This window comes from Marmota monax, unplaced genomic scaffold (assembly GCF_021218885.2).
Source record: "Marmota monax isolate L192 unplaced genomic scaffold, Marmota_monax_Labrador192_F-V1.1 WCK01_AAM20220418_F8-fsc00042, whole genome shotgun sequence".
Lineage (NCBI taxonomy): Eukaryota > Metazoa > Chordata > Mammalia > Rodentia > Sciuridae > Marmota > Marmota monax.
The window spans coordinates 4,189,167-4,211,144 of NW_026693008.1; the positions used below are offsets into that span (position 1 = coordinate 4,189,167).

At 44.3% G+C, this 21,978-nt stretch overlaps 1 protein-coding gene across 8 annotated transcripts in view; it reads left to right on the forward strand.

The window, feature by feature from the left end:
- Cadps (calcium dependent secretion activator) overlaps positions 1 to 21,978 on the forward strand; it is a 480,326-nt gene that overhangs the window by 409,814 nt on the left and 48,534 nt on the right. The gene's annotated exons all lie outside the window — the stretch shown is intronic.

A 21,978-nucleotide genomic window follows, 5' to 3' on the forward strand; every position in this document is an offset into this window, starting at 1 on the left:
GTGGCACATGGATTCTGAGCTCCTGCCCAAATTTCAGGGGGCCTTTCAAGGTTGCCCACAGCCCAGTTGGGTTGACTCCCCAGGAGTGGAGTGGAGGTCAGCAGGACCGGGGCAGAAGGAGCAGGTATCGCAGAAAGAATCTGAAACCCACGCAAGAACCAGCGAGGGGTCCTAGGACCCTGGACCAGCGCCGCAGAGACCCTGCGCACCTGCCCACCCACCGTGGGCATGATGCCCTTAATCTCGCTCCCATCTCTGATGCCATTCTTCAAGGATTACTGTGCACTTACCACGTCCCCACCTCAGCAGGCCTGCCAAGTATGAGCCATGTGCTCTGCCCCCCAGAAAGCTGACGCGCATCGACAAATATGCCACCCTTTCCCCCTCTTTCTCCTGCTGAGCGCCTCCTTTCCTGGGCGGGCTTGATTTCATGGTCCAAGCCAGACATTTTGGAAAACGTCTGCAGTGGCACCGAGCAGGCAGGAATATTTATTTCTCGTCTCCATCTGCATTGCTTCCTCTCTTGGAGAGGAGTTGGGGGAGGAGGGAGGATGAGATGTGGCTTCCTCGTGCCAGCCCGAGAAGCGCCCAAGCGCACCCTCCTCTCCTCCCTCCGCAGTCTCGGCAGTGGTAGCAGTCTGGGATTTATGGAGGCAGGCGCCTCTCGAACTTTTCAAAGATCAGCCCAGTTGGAAGATGCGATTAGCAAGTATCCGCCCATTTCCGTTGAGTGCAAGATGTGCTTTTGTGTGGGAAGCTCGTTTGGAAAGGTCTGAGTCTTGTGGATAGCCTCGCGCTGTTCTTTTAGGAAGCCAAGAAGGGGGGCGAGCAGGTGCGCAGGTAGCTCTCCCAGAAAGTTCAAACGCTTTCCTCCGTTCTAACCCAGGCATGAACCAATCAACCAGTTCTGGGATTCACTCACTCATTCATTCATTCATTCATTCATTTAATCAATCAGTCATTCACCTGGAATATGTTTACTGAACAACTTTGTGTCAGGTACCGTGCTAGGCACTGGGCACACAGCAATAGGCAGAAAAGATGTTCTGTGTCCTATTAGAGCTTGTATTTAGTAAAGGAGACAGGCAAAAGAAAAGAATCAAATGGAGGGAAGCATGGGCGAAGGATCTAAGCTGGAGGGCAAGAGAGAGTGGGGAGGGACATGACTTGGTTTAGGAGAATCGTCCAGTATCCCTCCTTAAAGAGCCCTGAGCTTTAGGAGCCAACCATGGATAAAGAAAAAGGGAGAGGTGGGGTGCCGTGGCACATGCCTGTAATTCCAGCAGCTCTGGAGGCTGAGGCAGGAGGATTACAGTTCAAATCCAGCCTTAGCAAAAGTGAGGTGCTAAGCAACTAAGGGATACCCTGTCTCTAAATAAAATACAAAATAATGCTGAGATGTTGCCCAGTGGTCAATGCTCCCGAGTTCAATCCCTGGTGTGCCAAAAAAGAGAGAGAGAAAGGGAGAATCTTCTAGAAAGAGCAGCAGCTGTGGCCTCCAGGAGGCAGGCAGGCAGGGAGCATGTTCACAGGATATTTTGCAGGTCAAGGGTGTTGGGGGTGGAGATCCCAGCAGAGAGGGCAAAGGTGAAAGACCCTAAAGCTATGATTTATTGAAGAGTTCCAGGGAGTCAAATGAAGACCTAGAGTAAATCAAGAAAGACAGCCCGAAATAGGGAGACCCAGAGGGGAGCCCAGCCCTGCCCCTTATCATGGAGCTGGGTGACCTGGAAGAAAGGACATCTCCTTGGCTTATGATTTCTTTCATGGATAGACGCTGACAGATCAGATGAGTTGGGAAGTCTAAAATAACTACAAGAGTACAGCTCCCATTGCTTAAGTACTTGCTAGGAGCCTGGCACACAGCTAAGTGCTTTAAATGTACATCTTCTGTGGAATTCTCAGAACAATTCCATTCCAACAGTGCTCCTCAGCAAAGAGGAAGCTGAGGCTCAGAGAGGCTAAGCTCCCCAGCTCCTTTCACTCAGCTGCAGAACTTTTTCCACAGAGGGATGAAGATGGAACAGCTGTGTTAGATGTTCACAGCCCTTAGAAGTGAGCTAGGATCTCCCATCAAGCAAATCCATTCCAGGTGGTCACAAACATCACATAAAAGACACTCAGGACCCGGAGGATGATGCCATTTTAGGACTGTCAGGAGACCAAAACCTATGTTATAGCCAATCTTTATTTTTTTTTTGGTGGGGGGAGGTACCAGGGATTGAATCCAGGGGCACTCGACCACTGAGCCCCATCCCCAGCTCTATTTTGTATTTTATTTAGAGACAGGGTCTCACTGAGTTGCTTAGCACCATGCTTTTGCTGAGGCTGGCTTTGAACTGGGGAGCCTCCTGCCTCAGCCTCCAGAGCCGCTGGGATGACAGGCATGCACCACCGCACCTGGCCCAATCTTAAACCTCAAGTTCTCATTCACCTTTTTTTCCCCCTTTTGCCAGCATTAGAGATGCTTTGTCACTTAGAAATTTTAAAAAGTAGACCTTCTCCTCCTCACTAGAATCAGTAACAAAGGCTGGATTTGGTGTAAATCAACAGCATTGGCTGCTGAAGTCCAGAGACCTTGATATCATACCTTCCAACAAGACTGTCACCTCCATCAATATCAGCACAGGATCAAAGGAGTCCCCCTCTGTCCCCAGAACATGCTGATCAGGAAGCCCATGTGGGGTCGAAAGCAGCATGTTGGTGTTTTTCTCAGATGGTGTTTCACTGGGCTTTGTCTTTGGGGAGTGTCCAGAGTAGGAGATAAGGCTTTGTACAGTATGGACTGGCAATGGGTGACAAAGTCAGAGAAGGGCTGGTCCACCCTCCAGAAATAACTTCATCAAATTATCAGCCACTGATTCATGTTGTTCTGGTTGGTTGCTGGTCTACTTCAGACTGGAGGTGCCTGCCTTAGACACTGTACCCAACATCGCACTCATGGCTGGCATATATGGGCTACTGTGCTAAGGGATGAACATGCATTTTTCTCTCTTCAGTTTCAGCCACTCTGTGCAATAGATTCCATAATGTTCCCCCACTTTCCAGATGAGAGATGTTGAGTAATGCATCCAAAGTCACACAGCTACTAGGAAATTGACCAGATTATATTACTATATTGTACATATGTATGAGACGATCATAACCAATCCCACTGTTATGGACAATTATAATACACCAATAAAAATATACATAAGCAAAAAAAAAGACTTCACCCTAAATGTACTCCTTTATTATGGATGGAATGATATTCCCCATAAATGCACAGAAACTCATAAATGTCATCCATTAGTAACTCTTCCACAGACCTTCCACTAACTGCTATCATTCATCAGAGAAGGAATTATCTCTTTTTCAAATATGACCAACAAAATTATTTTATAAGTAATTTATCCACCAGCCAGCCAGTTGTGCAATAACACCAAAGTAATGGACTCACAATATTCTCCACTTCCTTCAGTCCTTTCACCAATCTTCCCTTTTATATTAGCCCGTCATCCCATGCATGTTTAATGAGTGCCTACTATGTGCTAGGTACAGGGGGCTTAGCAATAAATAAGGGAGACAATGCCTCTTATTTTACATTTGAGTGAGAGAGAGCTGTTTCCAACAAGTAATTATAAGTGTGATGATATTTGAGAGACAGAGAGAAGTAGCCATTGCAATGGGATTGCAGACCAAAAGGGACCCAATGTCATCTGGGAGGCCACTGAAGGAAATGACATGTAAGCTGAGACCTACACGATCAATAGAATTTTGCCTATCCAAGAAGGAAACTCAAGAGTATTCCAAGGGACCAAAGCCTAGAGAAGAAAGGGAAGGCCTAGAACATTCTGGGAACTCAAAGTGCCTTGGGACCCAAGGACAGGCCGCAGTAGAAGAAGGGAAATGACAGCCATCCCATGGTAGTATTACCATGGGCAGTATCACCAAAATTGATTCCGCTGCAGAAGTTCTGAGAGGTCACAGAGAAACCCACTCCCAGGATAAGCCAGGACCAGCTTGTGGTCTTCTGATGCAGAAGCTATGAGCCACCACTGGAAGGTGGCTGGGGAGTCACCATGTTTTTCTTCTAATGCACTCTGTTCATGGTGGACCCACCAAAACCCCATGCTCTAGAAAGTAGGGCCATCCAACACTGGTCTCCAATGTCTGGTAGTGACTTCTTTCATCAGCCACTCCCCAATGTTGTAGGATTTGACCTTCACTTTCGGGTCTGTGACAAATCGTTTTATCACCTAGTAGGACACCCTCATTTCCAGTGGCTTCCTTGAAAATGCACTTGACAATTATCACACCTGCTATCCAGAGCCACCCCGCAGGAACCTCCCCCCCAAAAAAGATACACATCCAAAGTTGACCATTCCCTTCATACTCTTTTGCAGACAACAGAATGTCTTTCAAAGCAAACATAAGATAGACACAGACGATGAGTGCCAGCCATGAGAGAAAGACCTAATGAAGACCTACGTCGCTTCAAAACAGGCAATAATTGTTGCGAAATTAAAAAGTTAGAGATTCTGCCCTGATTCTGACCCACAGGCAGTGGGAAGCTTTATCACCATAAAGTTAGAGAGAAAAAGAGAGGGAGGCAGGGGAGGTGTGTAATAGTGAAAACCAGACCTTTGGAAAGGTGAGCAGGTAACTGGCCATTTCAGAGCCTCAGTTTCCTCATCTATCAAGTGGGAATGCTGCTACTTCTGAGCTGTTGGGATCGATGGACACACAGTAGGCCTTGCATGATACTAAATAGTAATGAGCATTCAATGCATGTTTATTGAGTGCCTACTATGTGCTCTAAACTGGGGGCTTAGTAATAAATGTTATATGCTACAGTTAAAATTCAAAGAGAAAACAGTAGCTGTTCTGTAAATAGCCATTCTAAACCTGACCATCAAGTTTCTCAAAACTATAAGAGGGTTACATAACCCATCATAACCCCATGCTCTCTCTCTTTTTTTTCTTTTGTACCAGACATTGAACCCAGGGTCACTTCACCACTGAGTGAGCCACATCCCCAGCCCTTTTTATTTTATTTAGATACAGGGTCTCCAAAAGTTTCTTAGTACTTTGCTAAGTTGCTGAGGCTGGCTTTGAACTCGTGATCCTCCTGCCTCAGCCTCTGGAACTGCTGGGATGACAGGCATGTGCCATCATGCCCAGCTACTCCATGCTTTTAATGAAGCACGTTCTCAACTGTTTAGTTTTAACATACCAGTTGTTTCTCCTATAAATAAATCCTATGCCTTACTCTCCATAATGATAACAACCCAAATCATTATGACTTTTGCATTTCAGCATATTCTTATACTCAGAATTTTGATGGATCAAAGAAAGATATTTTCCATTATGGTTAGTGTAGTGTTAGCAGTTTGGGTCTCATTTAAATTTTTCAAGAATTTTTCATTCATACCTCATTTCTAGAATCCTTCTTTATTCATCAAACGATTGGCTGGGGCTGGGGATGTAGTTCAGTGGAGAGGTGTTTTCCTAGTAAGTGCAGGGTCCTGGGTTTGATTCCTCCAAACCAAAAAATATATTGTATATCTTGGCTTAACCAGAATTGTATATCCCATGCACTAAGCATATACTGGGGTAAATCAGGTTTATACCATGATGCCCTGAGGTTTTGCAATTTATCCAATTTGCCCCTTTCTGAAGTATAATCTTGGACAGATTAGTTAACCTATGACCCTCATTTAATGATTTGTTAAATGGGAATAATGAGATACACATTATGTATTATGCTTCAAATTAAAAGATAAAATACTGCCAGGCACGGCAGCACAAGCCTGTCATCCCAGGGGCTCAGGAGGCTGAGACGGGAGGATAGCAAGTTCAAAGCCAGCCTCAGCAACTTAGCAAGGCCCTAAGCAACTCAGCAAGACTTTGTCTCTTAATAAAAAATAAAAAGGGCTGGGGATATGGCTCAGTGGTTAAGTGCCCCTGGGTTCAATCCCTGGTACCAAAAAATAAAATAAAGTACTATGTACGTGGAATGGGATAAGCATTCAATACTTGCTAGATATTGTTATGGGAGCTAACAGTGTGGTTTTATCACTAGGTAGTAAATATTAGAATCCGTTAGCCAATCAGCCTCTATGTTTCTGATGAGTGCCATAGGTAAATTACTGAATCAGGAGGGGTAGAGAGAGGAAGATCTTTAAAAAAATTAAAAGCTATCTGGGATGTCTAGAGGGTACTATCTAGGGCTCATACATGAGAAAGAACCTTGGAGATTTCCTAGTGAGTGCTCCAGTGGTGAGAGGTTCCTACCTGCTGATGAGATCCCATTCTCGCTTCCTGTCTCTGCATGTATGATGTCACATTGTTAACCTAAAATTTACAATGTGGAGAATAGTTGCACCATGGAAATTAGGAAATAGTACCAAACAGGCTTGAATGGTGTGTGGGTGAGTGAGTGAGTGTGTGTGTGTGTGTGTGTGTGTGTACATGTGCCCCTTACACCATTATTCCATTGAGTACTTCCAAAGCATAGGACATGTACTAATAGTCCTAAAGCCATATCGATGTCAGATGCTACAAAAACTCAGCACGTCATAACACCAGCCACACTGTGAGAGGGTTATTCCCTATGGATTCTTTTCATCTTTATGGAGGAGAAGGATTCCATTTAGTATTTCACCCTTCCCTAAAATTTACAAGTTTTTATGTGTGTTGGAGAGAGAGAGAGAGAGAGAGACCCCTCAGCTTGGCATCCTCAGGAGGCAGCCATGTCTAGCTAGAACTTAGTAACTTTATTTAGATAGTATTTATTTTTACCCTTGATTTCTCTTATTGAGTGAGATAACTGATCTTCCATTTATAGTAGTAATATAAGAGGACTATTAAGGAAATATGCTACAGATAGCTCATGGGCCGTGGCCAAAACCAAGAAGGTGGTGTTGATGCGGGAAGTTTGGGGAAGCTTGGAGACTTTCTCTCCACCCCCATTTTGCAGATGTGGAAACTGAGACCAGAGGAGGAAAATGACCTGCACGTTTGGTTCCGGAACATTGGGCTTCTAGCTCATCTATGTGTTCCTCTTTTCCACTCTTTACCCAAGAGGAAGAAAATAGAAGAAAACTCTCCTCTGTGTAACAGAACTGGGCTGACCATGACCAATAACTTATCCTTGACAGTGGCGATGTAAATTATTTCTACCTTCAAATTCAGTCTGAGACAGCCTGGGGGCTGAGGGAGGGCATCAGGTGTGACAAGTGACCCCTTCATGCTGAAATGTTACTATTTGGTAACAACGATGGAGTCCTCAACTGCTCAGCACAAAGGCCAAGCAGGAGCCAGAATGTGAGCATACTATGGCCCCCGTCCCCTGAGAGCTTGCCATGTATTGGACTTCTTAGTGTTGAGAGACGTTCAAGAGGCAAAGCAAGACCGGGAAAATGCCAGAGGCAGGCAAGGGCTCCCACTTCCAATCAACAACAACAACAACAACAAAGCCTTCATGCTTGATTGAAGTTTTTACAAAATTAATATTTTCCAATTTGCTCTTCTGAGCTTCTTCTAAAATAACATCAGGTCCTAGACACAGACAAAATGGGACAGCCATACAGCATAGCCCTTGAGAGGGCAAATCTGGAAGCCAAGGGACCCCTGTTTAAATGCCAGCTTCATGATGCCATTAGCTGTGGGTCTTTTAGGTAGTCACTTAACCTCTCTGATCCTCCGTTTCCTCATCTGTAAATGAAGATCATCATCATCGTGCCCACCATTGCCAGGGTTAATCACTTATAAATCGCTTAGCCTTCTGCTAGGCAAAGAATAAGCATGCAAGTGTTGTCTAGTCTTGAAAGCATTCAGAGGGCGGGTTTGAAGGAGCCCTTGAGACTTGGGGGGGTGGGAATCCTCTCTGGGAATGAAGGATTGGGACAGAAATGTGGAAAACTGGAAGGAAAAACAGGTCTACTTGAATCGGGCATCTGTTCCAAAGCCCTGGGGGGGAAGAGAGATGAGAACATACACTTCCTGGATCTCGTCTCCGCGCACAGTACCCTGAGCAACAGGAGATGAGAACAATCCTCTTGGTTAATGAGGCTTCGGCTCCTAATGGGCGCATGGAACAGAATGCTTTTGCTTAATAGAGATCTTTTCCCTGCCTCTTGCCCAACTCCCCGGCAGCACCAGCAGCCCCTTTGTTTAATGAAAGGTAGAGACTTTGGGAAGTATGGGGGGATGGGCTGAAGGAGGCATCATTACCCTTATTATTATGCTAATAGTTTAATCACAATCAATATTTATGAACATGCACAGAAACTGTGCAGTTCCCCACCCCCCCACCCCCCCCACCCCGCGCCACTGGGGTTTTATGTCCTCCCAGGGCTTTATGTCTAAGGGCATTTTGTGGGGAAGCCTAGGATCTCTTCTACAATCCCCTGGCCTCTCCCAAGTTCTGCCGTGGTTCTCAGAGGTCACTTCAGATTATTTATCAAGGTTGCATCATTATTGATGAGGTTTTATTTGTGCTAGGTAGATATTTAAAAATACCTTTTGGTTTTTGAAGTATTTCTCTGGTCTGTCTGATTTGAACCTTTAAATTCTAGTCCATTATCATGTAGAAAAGATAGCAGTAGCCAGGGGCAGTGGCGCATGACTGTAATCCCAGCAGCTCCAGAGGCTGAGGCAGGAGGATCCCAAGTTCAGAGCCAGCCTCAGCAAAAGCAAGGCCCTAAGCAACTCAGTGAGACCCTGTCTCTAAATAAAATACAAAATAGGGCTGGGGATGGGGCTCAGTGGTCGAGTGCTCCTGAGTTCAATCCCCAGTACCCCCCCCAAAAAAATAATTGAATAACATAGGGGCTGGGGGCGTAGCTCTGTGGTGAGCATTTGCCTGATGTGCATAAGGCCCTGGGTTTGATCCCCAGCACCACAAAAAAAAAAAAATGGAATTGAATATGACAGTGGATATTAGGCATTCAGTTATTGGTAAAATACATCCATGCTTTTATATGTGACTAGCTATCAGATAGAAAGGATTTAATTCAACATTATTTATAAGAAAACCACAGTTAATTGCTTTTCCCAAGGACACAGCCAATAATTCAAAGGTCAGGAGTAAGAGTGGAAAATTGACCTATGTTCTCTTTCCAGTCTCTAAAATTGTTTTCCCATTTTTGGTCTATTTAGGGATATTTCCTAAAAATTATTTTTTAAAAAACTTAATGTTTCTTTTCTTTCAATTGTGATTCAAATTTCAAAAGCCATGGTTCATTTTTCTGAACTGTGAGGTACTCAGGAGAAATTTGGGGTGTCACAGTTCCCATGTCAACAATTAGAAAGTCCAGCCCTCTTAAAAAAGAAAGAGAGAGAGAGAGAGAAATGGCCTTATGGTTTGTACATCTATTTAGTGCTCGTGTTTTGTTTTGTTTTGTTCTTTTAACTTTTTTTTTTTTTTTGGTACCAGGGATTGAACCCAAGGACACTTAACCACTGAGCCCCATCCTCAGCCTTTTATTATATATATATATATATATATATATATATATATATATATATATACACATATTTTTTTTTAATTCTATTTATTTATTTTTTTTAAGAGACAGGGTCTTGCTAAGTTGCTTAGGGCCTTGGTAAATGCTGAGGCTGACTTTGCTATCCTCCTGCCTCAGCCTCCCCAGCCACTGGGATTACAGGTGTGCACCCCACTCCATCTGAACTATTTTCAAGTGTATAATTCGGTGGCATTAAGTACATTCTCAATGTCATACAACCATCACCACTATCCATCCCAGAGCCCTTTTCCTCCTGCAGTACCATTTATACAGTGTTTGATTCCATGCTTACAAGGACACAGTCCTCCACGAGTGGCCGACAGCGAGGATATGGCAGTCCCTCTGGTGGCTGAGCTCCGCGTCCCCATTATGCTGTTTTTGATCCACATTTGCTTCAAGGGTTCTGTTTCTCTCCAGTCCTCAACATTGGAAGGGGCTTCCACTGCAGTTGTCACTTGGCCCCAGGCAGGAGCCACCGAGGTTTGCACAACTGCTCACCCACACACACAGTCCCAGTACATCCCACCCACTCGCACATTCTGCTCACCCAAGCAGTCGGTCCCTCCATTGGCTCTTAGAATGTATTCATCTTCCCAAGATGCACTCAGATCCTCCAGGCTGGGGGTGGGGGGTGTCAGGTTTCTCTTTTGCCTACAGAGGATGCATCTCCAGACCAGGAATCCATCCAGAGACCTTGAGGAAATCGCCCTGGGAAAGGAAGGGTCCTTGCCCATCACCACGCTGTTTCTCCCCTAGAGTCCTGAACATCCACCATCATATTGTTCGTTTATCAATCACTTATCAGGAAAGTAATATAAGCACGTGGCTACAGGAGGAAATGGTACAGAACTCAAAATTTTTTAAAAAGCAACAGTTCAGGCTGGGGTTGTGGCTCAGCAATAGAGCACCTGCCTAGCACGTATGGGCACTGGGTTTGATCCTCAGCACCACATAAAAATTAGAAATAAAGGTAGTGTGTCCATGTACAACTAAAAAAATATTTTTTAAAAAAGCAATGGTTCTCTGACCTACTTTTTTCCACACCCAGTCTTTTCGATCAGCAGGGACCCTCAAGCCCATGTCATAGCTAAACCTTCATAGCAGTAGATACTATTCTTATATAACTTTTTTGGGGGGAGGTGGGTACTGGGGATTGAACCCCAAGGGTGCCTAACCACTGAGCCCCATCCCCAGTCCTTTTTTATTGTTTATTTAGAGACAGGGTCTCACTAAGTTGCTTAGGGCCTTGCTAAATTGGAACTCCATATCCTTCTGTCTCAGCCTCCCAAGCCACTGAGATTACAGACATGCACCATCTCGCTTGGCATAACTATTTATTGACTGGCCAATTTTAGAGAGTATTTGTCTCTCTCATGTGGTAGACAGAGTTTTAGCTCCCCTTGCCATTTTTACCTTCTCCCCTGCCCTCCTTTATTAGTTATTATAAGGTACTGTTGCTCCTTTTGGTATCTTTGTAACTTTTACTATTGTTAATCTCAATTGTTTGTGTGTGTGTGTGTGTGTGTGTACCAGAAATTGAACCCAGGGCCACTTTCCTGCTGAGCCACATCTTCTGCCTTTTTTATATTTTATTTTGAGATAGGGCTCACTAAGTTGGGTAGGGCCTTGCTAAGTTACTGAGGCTGGCTTTGAACTTGGGATCCTCCTGCCTCTGCCTCCCGAGCTGCTGGGATAACATGCATGCACCACCGAGCCCAGCTTGACTTTTGTTTTTGGTTTTTTTTGTTGTTGTTGTTGATGTTATTTGGCCCACAAAGTGAGCTTATTAACAACCATATCCTTTTCTTTGCCCTGCTTCCTCCTCCAGTTAATTTCTTGCTACGACATGGAATTCAATGACACACTTCTTCACTTGTAAATGTGATAACTCTATTTATCAAGGGTCTCTTGAGTCTAGACCATCACTGTCCAATAGAACTTGCAGCCATGATGGAAATATTCTGAGCTGTCTAAAACACAGGATGCTAGCCACATGTGGCTCTAAAGAGATGGACACAATACCTTTTTTAAAAAAATTTATTTATTTTTATGCGGTACTGAGGATCGAACCCAGTGCCTCACACATGCTAGACTCTAAAGCGATTGAAATGGGGCAAGTGCACAAGGGTTGAATTCCTGCTGGATGCAGTGGTGCATGCTTGTAATTCCAGCAGCTTGAGAGACTGAAGCAGGAAGATCTCAAGTTCAAGACCAGCCTCAACAACTTAGGGAGACCTCGTCCCAAAATGAAAAGGGCTGGGATGTAGCTCACTAGTAAAGCACCCCTAGGTTCAATCCTCAGTACATTCTCCCCACCAAAAATAAGTTAAATTCTTTTCTTTTAATATTTTTTTAGTTATAGATGGACACAATACTTTTTTTAGAATTTATTTATTTCTATGTGGTGCTGAGGATCGAACCCAGTGCCTCACATGTGCTAGTCAAGTGCTCTATCACGAGCCACAACCCCAGCCCCAAAATTCTTAATTGTACTTTTAAAATTCATTTAAATTTAAATAGCTACTTGTAGCCATCAGAGAGCACAAAGTCCACGGAGGCCTTCCAGCAGAAAGAATGATAATGACAACCAGCAGAAAGGACAACAATGATAACAAACTCGTGTTTCTTGTCATGCCCCAGGACTGTTCTGAGAAATCAGTTCATAACAACTTTTATAAAGGACTCTATTCCCATTTTACTGAGGCATCCAAAGATTAAGTAACCTGTCTAGGGACTGGTGGAGCTAGAATTTGACCCCGTGCGTCCAAAGCCAAGGTCTGTGCTCTTAGCCACTTCCCTATATTAATCCGATCTCATCCTGATTAGAAATCGGCACATCCTTTTTCCAGATACAGCCCACCTTCTGATCAATGAGACGGTCTCAGCTTCTCCTGTTATTGACAGCAGTGTTTCCCACTGGGGTTGTGTGCAGGGTGGGTGCCAGCCTGCCCCTTCCATGTCTGTTATAAAAAGCAAGCATAAAACCGGAGGTGGAGGAGGGGTGTGGACATGTATATGGGCTCCAGGGAAATCAGCCAGGGGCTCACTGCCCAGACACAGAAAGGGTACTCCTTCCGTCTGTACCCAGAGCCTGCCATGCCCCACTGTTATGGACCTTTATATGGATCCTCCTCATCAATCCCCAAAACATCCCAAAGAGGGACCGATGTTGCTAGAGTGTTGCTGGGAATAATCAATGAAGTGGCTCCCCAGAAACACCCAGAACCCTTCTAGGGAAATGCTCCACCCATACCGTCCATTTGCATTCCTTTTATGTCTATACCAAATGTCCCCTACTTTCTTGTCTACTACCTGTGCAAAAAGTCTTTTGGGAGGCAGGGGTACCAGGGATTGAGCTCAGGGGTGCTCGAGCACTAAGCCACATCCCCAGCCCTATTTTGTATTTTATTTAGAGACAGGGTCTCCCTGAGTTGCTTAGCACCTCCCTTTTGCTGAGGCTGGCTTTGAACTCAAGATCCTCCTGCCTCAGCCTCCCAAGCTGCTGGGATGACAGCATGCGCCACCACCCCCATGAAAATATTTATCTCTAATTTTCTTAGAGATGCTAAAAAATTACAATGATAAAAATTAAAAATTTTACTATAATAAAAATTACTATATTTTTCCCAGAGTCTTATTTCCAGAACTTCTATTAATGCTAAAATATGAAAGGGCTTTGCTTTACTACGAGAGCATTGATAACCTTCTCAAGGTGTGGGAAATGTTTCCTCGCCCACATTCTCCCTAGAACTTGCCTAATAGATCCTCTAAGAGTCACAGGTATCTTTTTTTTTTTTTAATCTGGAAGGAATTTAAAGAGAAAACAATTAACCCACCCTCATTATAATAGATAAGAGGCCAGCAGTGTAGTCATCTGGTCAAAATAGGTTTAGAAATTCATGTTTTCTGATTCTTTCCACGCACACCACTATGGGAGAAGTGAAATCAGAGGATCTAGACACAACCCACAATATTCCAGCAAGAAAGAGAGAAAGTAAGATGGTCAGGCTTCTTGCCCATGGATGTCTTCCCCTCAGAAGTGTCCTAACCAGGAAACTTCTGAACATACCTAACTGTGTGGTGTTTAAAGACCAATGACCCCACCCACCAGCAAACATAGCCAATAGTCTTAACCAGTGAAATGAACCCCTTTGGAAACAGGTGAGAAAGAGATGGTTAAAATAGCCAAGACTAATTGAACACTTAGTATGTGCCAGGCCCTGTGTAAAAGTTAGCACTACTTCACAGTCACTAAGTGAATTAATACAGGTAAAATACTTTGTATAGTGTCCTGAATGTGATTAGCATTTAAGAATTTCTTCTTTTAAATTAATCTACACAACCACCCCATGAGGAGGTGCTATGGTTTCTATTGTCATTAGCTCTACTTCCAGAGAGGAAGCTGATACCTAGGTCAGTTACCTGACACCCTGCTGGTGTCCTCCTCAGAGTACAGGAACAAGAGACCCTTTAAGTTGTTCTCAGAAGCAGCAAAGACAGTTCCCTTTGAACTCATAGTGCCTAGTCACACTTTGCTTAATTGTTTCTTAAGAGTGCAAAAGCTCAAACAACAAAAAGAAAGCTCTAGAAACCTCTATCCTGGGTACTGAATAGAGTACCACAGTCCAAAGGTCCATCCAGTCCACCAGCTTTTATTGAGCCACTACTATACACCTTGTAGTGCAAACACCGAGGAGAGAGATGTTTCTTATTCCTCATCAAATCTATATTCTGGAGATGAAGATGGCAATAGATAAGACTTGAACAAATAAGAGATAAAAATTATTTTAGGGATGGTAGCAGCACCAAGTATTAATTTTTACATACTGAATTGCCTTGAGTCTTTAAAAAAAAAAAAATCCACATCTCTAAGATGTCCTGGGTTAAAGAAGTGGAGAAAGAAGCCAAATAGCATCCTTTAGTCTTATTCCAGAAATTTCAAAGGCCAAACATTGACGTGAATGTTGCTGGTCCTTCTAACAGTGGTGTGGTGTGCAGTTTGCAGGCAAAGGCAGAGAAGCCAACTCTTGAAGTCCCACAGGCGGAGTGGAGTCCGTGCAGAGAAGAAATCATTTCCTTGGTATTTTTTTTTTTTTTTTAAGACCAAGGGGAGAAAGGAAAGCTCGGGATGTCACTAATGCAGTGGTATCTGTTCAGATGTTTTTTTTTTTTTTTCTTCCATCTTTGAGCCTTCCCCAGCAGATTTCTGTTGGCAAAAAGAACCTAATCCACATTTTTTTTGGGGGGGGTCTGTGCATTGATTTAATAGTATCAACCCCTGAGGTCCTCGTGGTCTGCACCTGGGTTGCTTTTTTCCCTAATGAAGCAAGAGAAGTGGTTTAAGCCCCTGCCGCGCTCCCTATCAAAGCCACACAATGATTAACTCAGGTCCCCTTATTAGGACCAAGCAGAAGAAAATCCCTTAGTCATCAGCATTGTGAAAATCCCAGGATGGTGAGTGTTCAATGAAAAGATTACCTTGGGCACCTGAGAAATAATGGAAGAGCTCAATAGACAGACCATTAAGCCCGTCCACACACGCTCAGTCAGGTGGAGGGTCGAGGTAATTAGCTGCGACATTCAGGCCAGAGAATCCATTTTGGAACTTCTGCCCCGACTAGGTCAGTGTGGATAATTATTCAAATCCCTCCGATATTTTTCCTGAAGAAGCCATTTTAGGTTTTGTCTACACACACACACACACACACACACACACCTACACAAACAAGACTAAATATGACTAGTCAATAAAAGTGGGTGGATGGATATTTTATTTAACTGAATACTAAGACACTTGGAGAATGAGAGGTCCAAAGATGTAACTTTTTTGTTGTTTTTATTTGTTCTTTTTAGTTATACATGACAGTACAGTGCATTTTGACATATTATACAGACATGGAGTCTAACTTCCCATTCTTGTGATTGGACATGATGTGGGGTTTCCCTGGTCGTGTATTCATTCCACTGTCTTTCCTATTCCAAACCCCCCTCCCTTCCCTTCATTTCCCTTTGTCTAATCCAATAAACTTCTATCCCCAACCCCTTATTGTGTGTTGGCATCTGCATATCAGAGAGAACATTCAGCCTTAGGTTTTTGGGGATTGGCTTATTTCACTTAGCATGATAATCTCCCATTCCACCTTTTATCCACAAATGCATAATTTCATTCTTCTTTATGGCTGAGTAATATTCCAACATTCATTCATATATATATATATATATATATATATATATATATATGTATATCACATTTTCTTTATCCACTCATCTGTTGAAAGGAACCTAGGTTGGTTCCATCCAAAGCTGTAACTTATTATTTGTGTGAGTTCAAGCCACATTGTTTTGTCTCTCTCAGCCTCAGTAGCTTCAACTGTAAGATGGGAATGTTAATAGGCCCTCTATTAATATTAATTCAATTAATATTGTATTGAATATAAAATGCAGTATTTTTAACTTATATCCTGATAAGTAGTAAGCACTTTTAAAAGATGACATGTTTGACTAGTTGTTGGAACGGACTGTCTCATGTTTGGAGAGATGGAACTTTTGGACATCATTCAAGAAGGGGGTCAGGAGCCTCAGAGCAAATGCCTTTACCCTCCAGCCCTAGTGTGGTGCCTTCATAGGAAATCCGTGTCCTGGGTTTCGGGCATGTGAAAGCCCGAACAAGTTGCTCCCTGGTAGTAGCACATCTTCCTGCCTTTGATCTTGGTCTCCATCAGTCTCTCCACCTGGGTCTCCCTTTCCCTCCTCCCTTCCCAGAACTGGCTCTGCTGGGGGTTGGGGGCAGCAGTCTGGGAGCAGCGGGAAGCCCTGATAGAGAAGAGATGTTTGTTCCAAAAAGCAAAAGTCCTGGGAAACGAGGTCCAGCTCACAGTTCTTGCCTCTGTTTTGAAGCCATGGAATCCCTCAGAAGGGTTGCCAGACCAGAGTCGGGGCAGACCCCTTGCCCTGGCCCTTGTCTCCTGCACCCGGGCACATGGCTTGGTCCCAGAGAGGAATAGATTGCGTTCCTGAAGGCTCTGGCTGGGGGACGTGTCCTGTCTCATGTGCCCAGACTCAGCCATCCTGTGGGGGATAGTAGATCTCTGGCTTCAGCCTTGATGGCAAGTTGTCCAGAGCATGGTGTGTCACCAAAATGACGGAAGGTATCCCAGTCAGGGAATCCACTCAGATACTTGCTGGTAATCTGGGGAGATTCCAGAATCCTTTTTATAGCCAGAGATGACCAGCGGGCTAGGAGTGTGAAGGGAAACCTACTCCTGCCTCCAGGATGGGACGCAGACCCTCCTTCTACGCCAGTGAGCAGTATTCCAGAAGCCATGGTGAGTCTTTAGCACAGAGAGTACCATCTGTCATTGTCATGCCCATTTAGGATGTGAGGATTACCTCATTCAGTCCTCCCAGTATGCCTTGAGGGACATTATGATGGTCCCATTTCCAGAGAAGTAACTTGGTCCAAGTCACCACTCTAGAAAATGGCAAAGCCACACTTCCAATCCAGACAGTCCTAGACCCGTCCTCTAAGCCACTTTTCTGGGAAGATTTCTTTTGAAGTTAAAAAAATAAAATAAAGTAGCATACTCCTGTAATCGCTGTGGCCAGGGAGGCTGAGGCAGAAGGATGGCGAGTTCAAAGCCAGCCTCAGCAACTTAGCGAGGCCCTAAGCAACTCAGTGAGACCCTGATAGACATGGTACCTGGTACATGTTTAGATTTTTCTGGCAATAACTTCAGAGCTCTAGGGCCTGGGAAGGATCTGGTCACTCTTTTCTACTTAGAATGTAGCCGGCCAAAAGGTATAACAGATGATGCTTATGGGGAGCTGCTGGCATTATACAGGAAAGGGTTCAAAGGGACCAAAATTCTGTCAATTTTTTCTTCACTATGCTACAACTCAATTGCAAAAAAAAAAAAAAAGCCAATTACAACAAAAAGTAGAACTGATGACCACTTCCGAGCTCAGGAGGAGGCTGAAATCAGAAGCAGGAGACAGACTGAGATGGGCCTTTCACATAGGAAAGAGCCACGTGTAGGACATCCTTTCTCACCAGGAGCGGGAGGGCTGGACCAGCAGAGGTGGCCATTTCCTGCCAGAACTGTGTGGGGCTGTGTTTGCATCCTCTTCTGGGTCTTGTAACTTTACTCACTGTTCCTGATTCAGTGCTCGGGAACACCATGACTTCAGTGTAGTTCAATCCTACCTTGAATCTCTTTCTTTCTTTTTTTTCCTATGGAAGTTAATTTTGTGGGGTTTTTTTTAACTTTATTTTTTTAATGTTTATTTTTTAGTTATAGATGGACACATATTTTATTTTTTGTGGTGCTGAGGATTGAACTCGGTGCCTCACACGTGCTAGGCAAGTGCTGTACCACTGAGCCACAACCCCAGCCCTTGAATCTCTTTCTCTGCCATTAGCTCTTCCTTTTTCAGGCAAGATGCCTGCCCCTTCACTGTCCTCATAGAACACACTTCCAGAATATTCTTTTTTTTTTTTTGTACCTGGGATTGAACTCAGGGGCGTTTAACCACTGAGCCACATCACCAGCCCTTTTTTATATTTTATTTAGAGACAGGATCTCACTGAGATGCTTAGAGCCTTGATAAGTTGCTGAGGCTGGCTTTGAACTTGGGATCCTCCTGTCTCAGCCTCCTGAGTGCTGGGATTACAGATGTGCACCACCACACCTGGCTCAGAATATTCTTTATCATCCTCATCATTGGTATCCTTCCTAAAATTCAATAGCTAGGAGGTTGGGACTGTAGCTCCGTGGCAGAGTGCTTGCCTAGAATGTATGAGGCACTGGGTTCGTTCCCTAGTACCACATAAAAATAAATTACTAAAATAAAGGCATGTTGTGTATCTACAACTATAATTTTTTTAAGAATTTAATGCCAGAACCAAAAATGATGTACTACACCTGCTCCTAAATAACAACAGGGTCACAGGGCCTGGCACAGTGGCGCACACCTGTAATCCCAGCAGCGCAGGAGGATGGTGAGTTCAAAGCCAGCCTCAGCAACTTAGGGAGGCTCTAAATAACTCAATGAGACCCTGTATCTAAAAAAAAGGGGGGGGGGGGCTCAGGCTCAGTGGTTAAGTACAAAAAGATAAAGTAATAATAATAAAAGGGGGCTACAATTTCCCCTGCTTTGGGGAAGCAAGGAAGATCATTAAGACTAAGTGCAAGTCCGTTGCTGTCAAATAAAGATGAGCCTAAGGGACAGAAGGCTGGTCCCAGTCACAGAGCCCCAGGTTTGCATTCACGACAGGAGCTTGCCTTGTCTTCCCCGAGAGGAAACGGATTTGACTGGTGTCCCTCTCTGGATTGGAACCGCATGTGCGTGGTAAGAGGAGAGTAGGCGTATTTAAAGGTTGATCATTTCAACTGTAGCAAAACTCCCACCAACTGCCAAGCATCAACTTGACAGAGCAAAGGAGGGAGTTTCTAGCTGAGAACAACTCTTGCCAGCGCCCGCTCTGACCAGCCATGCTTGAATCCCTCCAGCTTTTCCGCTAGCGATGAGGCCATCGGGAGATCCCAGGGAGGAATTCGGGCTCTGGTGATCCCCTAGGAGTCCAGACTTCTTTGCCTCTTGGCAGAGAGCATGAGAAAACCCAATTCTTAAATTCTAGGCATTTTAGTTGGTTTCCTTGTAATTGGATTTGATTGCTAGCCCCCATTTCCCTTGATGGCTTAAAGAAGAAATTCTGTGAAAGAGTCCTGCGTGGTGCAAAGTGATAGTACTGAACCTGAGAAAGACAGAAACAAGGCCCGGCTGTAATCCCAGAGGCTCTGGAGGCTGAGGAAGGAGGATCACAAGTTCAAAGCCAGCCTCAGCAAAAAGCAAGGCACTAAGCAACTAGTGAGAGCCTGTCTCTACCTAACAAACTACAAAAAAGGTCTGGGGATGTGGCTCAGTGGTTGAGTGCCCCTGAGTTCAAGCCCTGGTACCAAAAAAAAAAAAAAAAAAAGACAAGCCACCTTCTTGCCTGGACTCGATTTTGGAAGAGTCATGGAGAGGACAGATTTAGGATGAGGAATCCTTTAGTACAAATGGTAATCACACCAAATCTGGAAAGCTTTCCTGAAATCCCTCTAAAGGCCACAAGGACAGTTTCCTTCTCCCACCAACCCTGGCAGGCTTTCAATTAGCTATGTTGGTTTTCAGGTTGACCAATCTGGTCTTTTCCTCTGCTTTTTTCGCAAGCACCTTGAAGCCAGAACTGGCCACAGGCTTTCTCTCAGTCCCTCCCTTCCCAGATTTTCCCTGAGTTTCCTTTCAAAGTCAGGTAGCCCATGAGTCACAGGGAGACAGTTGTTTGCAAGACTGATATAACTTTTGCTCTCATGACATTTTGCAGGTGGCACACATGCAAGAAAAGGTACCGAATTGCAATTGTAATTGGTGCTACAAAGAACAAGGGTAGAGCCCGGCACAGTGGCCCACACCTGTAATCCCTGCAGCTTGGGAGCCTGAGGCAGGAGGATTGTGAGTTCAAAGCCAGCCTCAGCAACTTAGTGAGATTCTAAGTAACTGAGTGAGACCCTATCTCTAAATAAAATATAAAAAGGCCTGGGGATGGGGCTCAGTGGTTAAGTACCCCCAGATTCAATGCCTGGTACAAGAAAGAAAGAGAGAGGGGAAAAAGGAGTAGGTTTCTTAGAGAATCTTAAACCAAACAAAACAGGAATGATTTGGGTGCTGACAAGAATTCTCCCCCTCCACCAACTTTAAAGTTTACTAAGCACTTTCTCCCATATTCTCTCACTTGATTACAGTATAAGCCGTACAAAGTACGGTTTTATTATCCTATTCTAGAAATCTCATCGAGGCTAATGAACTTGACACGGTTTCCCCAGGGTCAACTGGCTGGGACACTTACCAAAATTTTGACACTCGGTTTTGGACTCTTTCTTGGGGCTTCATTATCTGCCATCAGGGGGGAGTTGAAAGTTTGGAAAGGCACACTGGGAAAAGGGGCGAGGATAGGACTCCTCGGGGTGACTTTCTGGAACACATTTGGATGAGGGCTATGAAGACTGATATTGATCTCAACCAAATGGTAAAAAACAAACCTCCCTGAAACGTCAGCAGATATTCAGACTACCCTGTGCCCTTGGCAGTCTCTGAAGTTTCTGGTAAAACTAGAAATGCTCTCTGACCAGAAACACAGTCCCTCCATGCCACACGGAGACACACAGAATATCAAACATGCTCCCTCAAACCTAGCAGTTCCTCAGCCTCTCACCCATGTGTGTCTATGAATCCTTAGTGACAGTGTATCCCAGGCACCATATCCCAAGACTTTATATGCACTTCCCCGTTCACCAACCCCGGAGAGAGGTATTATTAGTATCTCCATTTTGCAGATGAGGCCAGTAAGGTTCAGAGAGATGAAATAACCTGTCCAAGATTACACCGTTCCCAGTAGAGCTGGATTTGAACCCAGGTCTGACTCCAAACTCTATGTCCAAACGTTACTCTCTACCACATGCACTCCCAAAACTAAAACTGAGTTACAGAGCCACTTCCTGAACTTTCCACCTGTTTTTTGTTTGGTTTGGTTTGGTTGTTTTGTTTTAGCACCTAAAACCAGAATGAGGCATAATAGCAGCTTTTGGGACAGTTTTGAAAGGCTCTGGTACCTGGCCCTCAGACACCATGTCCCTCTGGGTCCTTCACTCACCCCATTGCATTCCCTCCTCTTGAAGATCTAGGTTAATAGACACTGAGAACTGACAGATTCAATCCAGGCAACCTGCAGCCAAATTACACCAAGGCCCAAGGTGAAAGAAGTGCCAGTTATCTTAGTTGCTTCTCTAGACTAGTGAACCCTCTATCCATCCGTTTGGGTTTAGCTAGAGTCATTTTTCTTCTTTTTAAAGATAGGTGGTGCACACCTGTAATCTCAGCAACCCAAGAGGCTGAGGCAGGAGGATCACAAGTTGGAGGCCAGCTTTCTCAACTTAGTGAGGCCCTAAGCTACTTAGCGAGACCCTATGTCATAATGAAAAATACAGAAGGGCTGCGGATGTGGCTCAGTGGTAAAGTGCCCCTGGGTTCCATCCTTAGTACCAACCACAAAAAGAAAGAAAAAAAAAGGAAAAAAAAATAAAGATGGGGGAAAATGCAAATCACCCACACCCAGCCCCAGAATCTGAATCAGTAAAATTGTGTGCTCTTTCTCTCTCTCTCTCTCTCTCTCTCTCTCTCTCTCTCTCTCTCTCTCTCCCTCCAAAGCAGTGTCTAGGGATTTTTTTTTATTTTTTTATTTTTTTTATATTTATTTTTTAGTTCTCGGTGGACACAACATCTTTATTTTTATCTGGTGCTGAGGATCAAACCCAGCGCCCTGCGCATGCCAGGCAAGCCCGCTACCACTTGAGCCACATCCCCAGCCCAATTTTTTTTTATTTTTTAGTAGCAAACATTTTATCTTTTCATACCTTTTTGTTTTCCC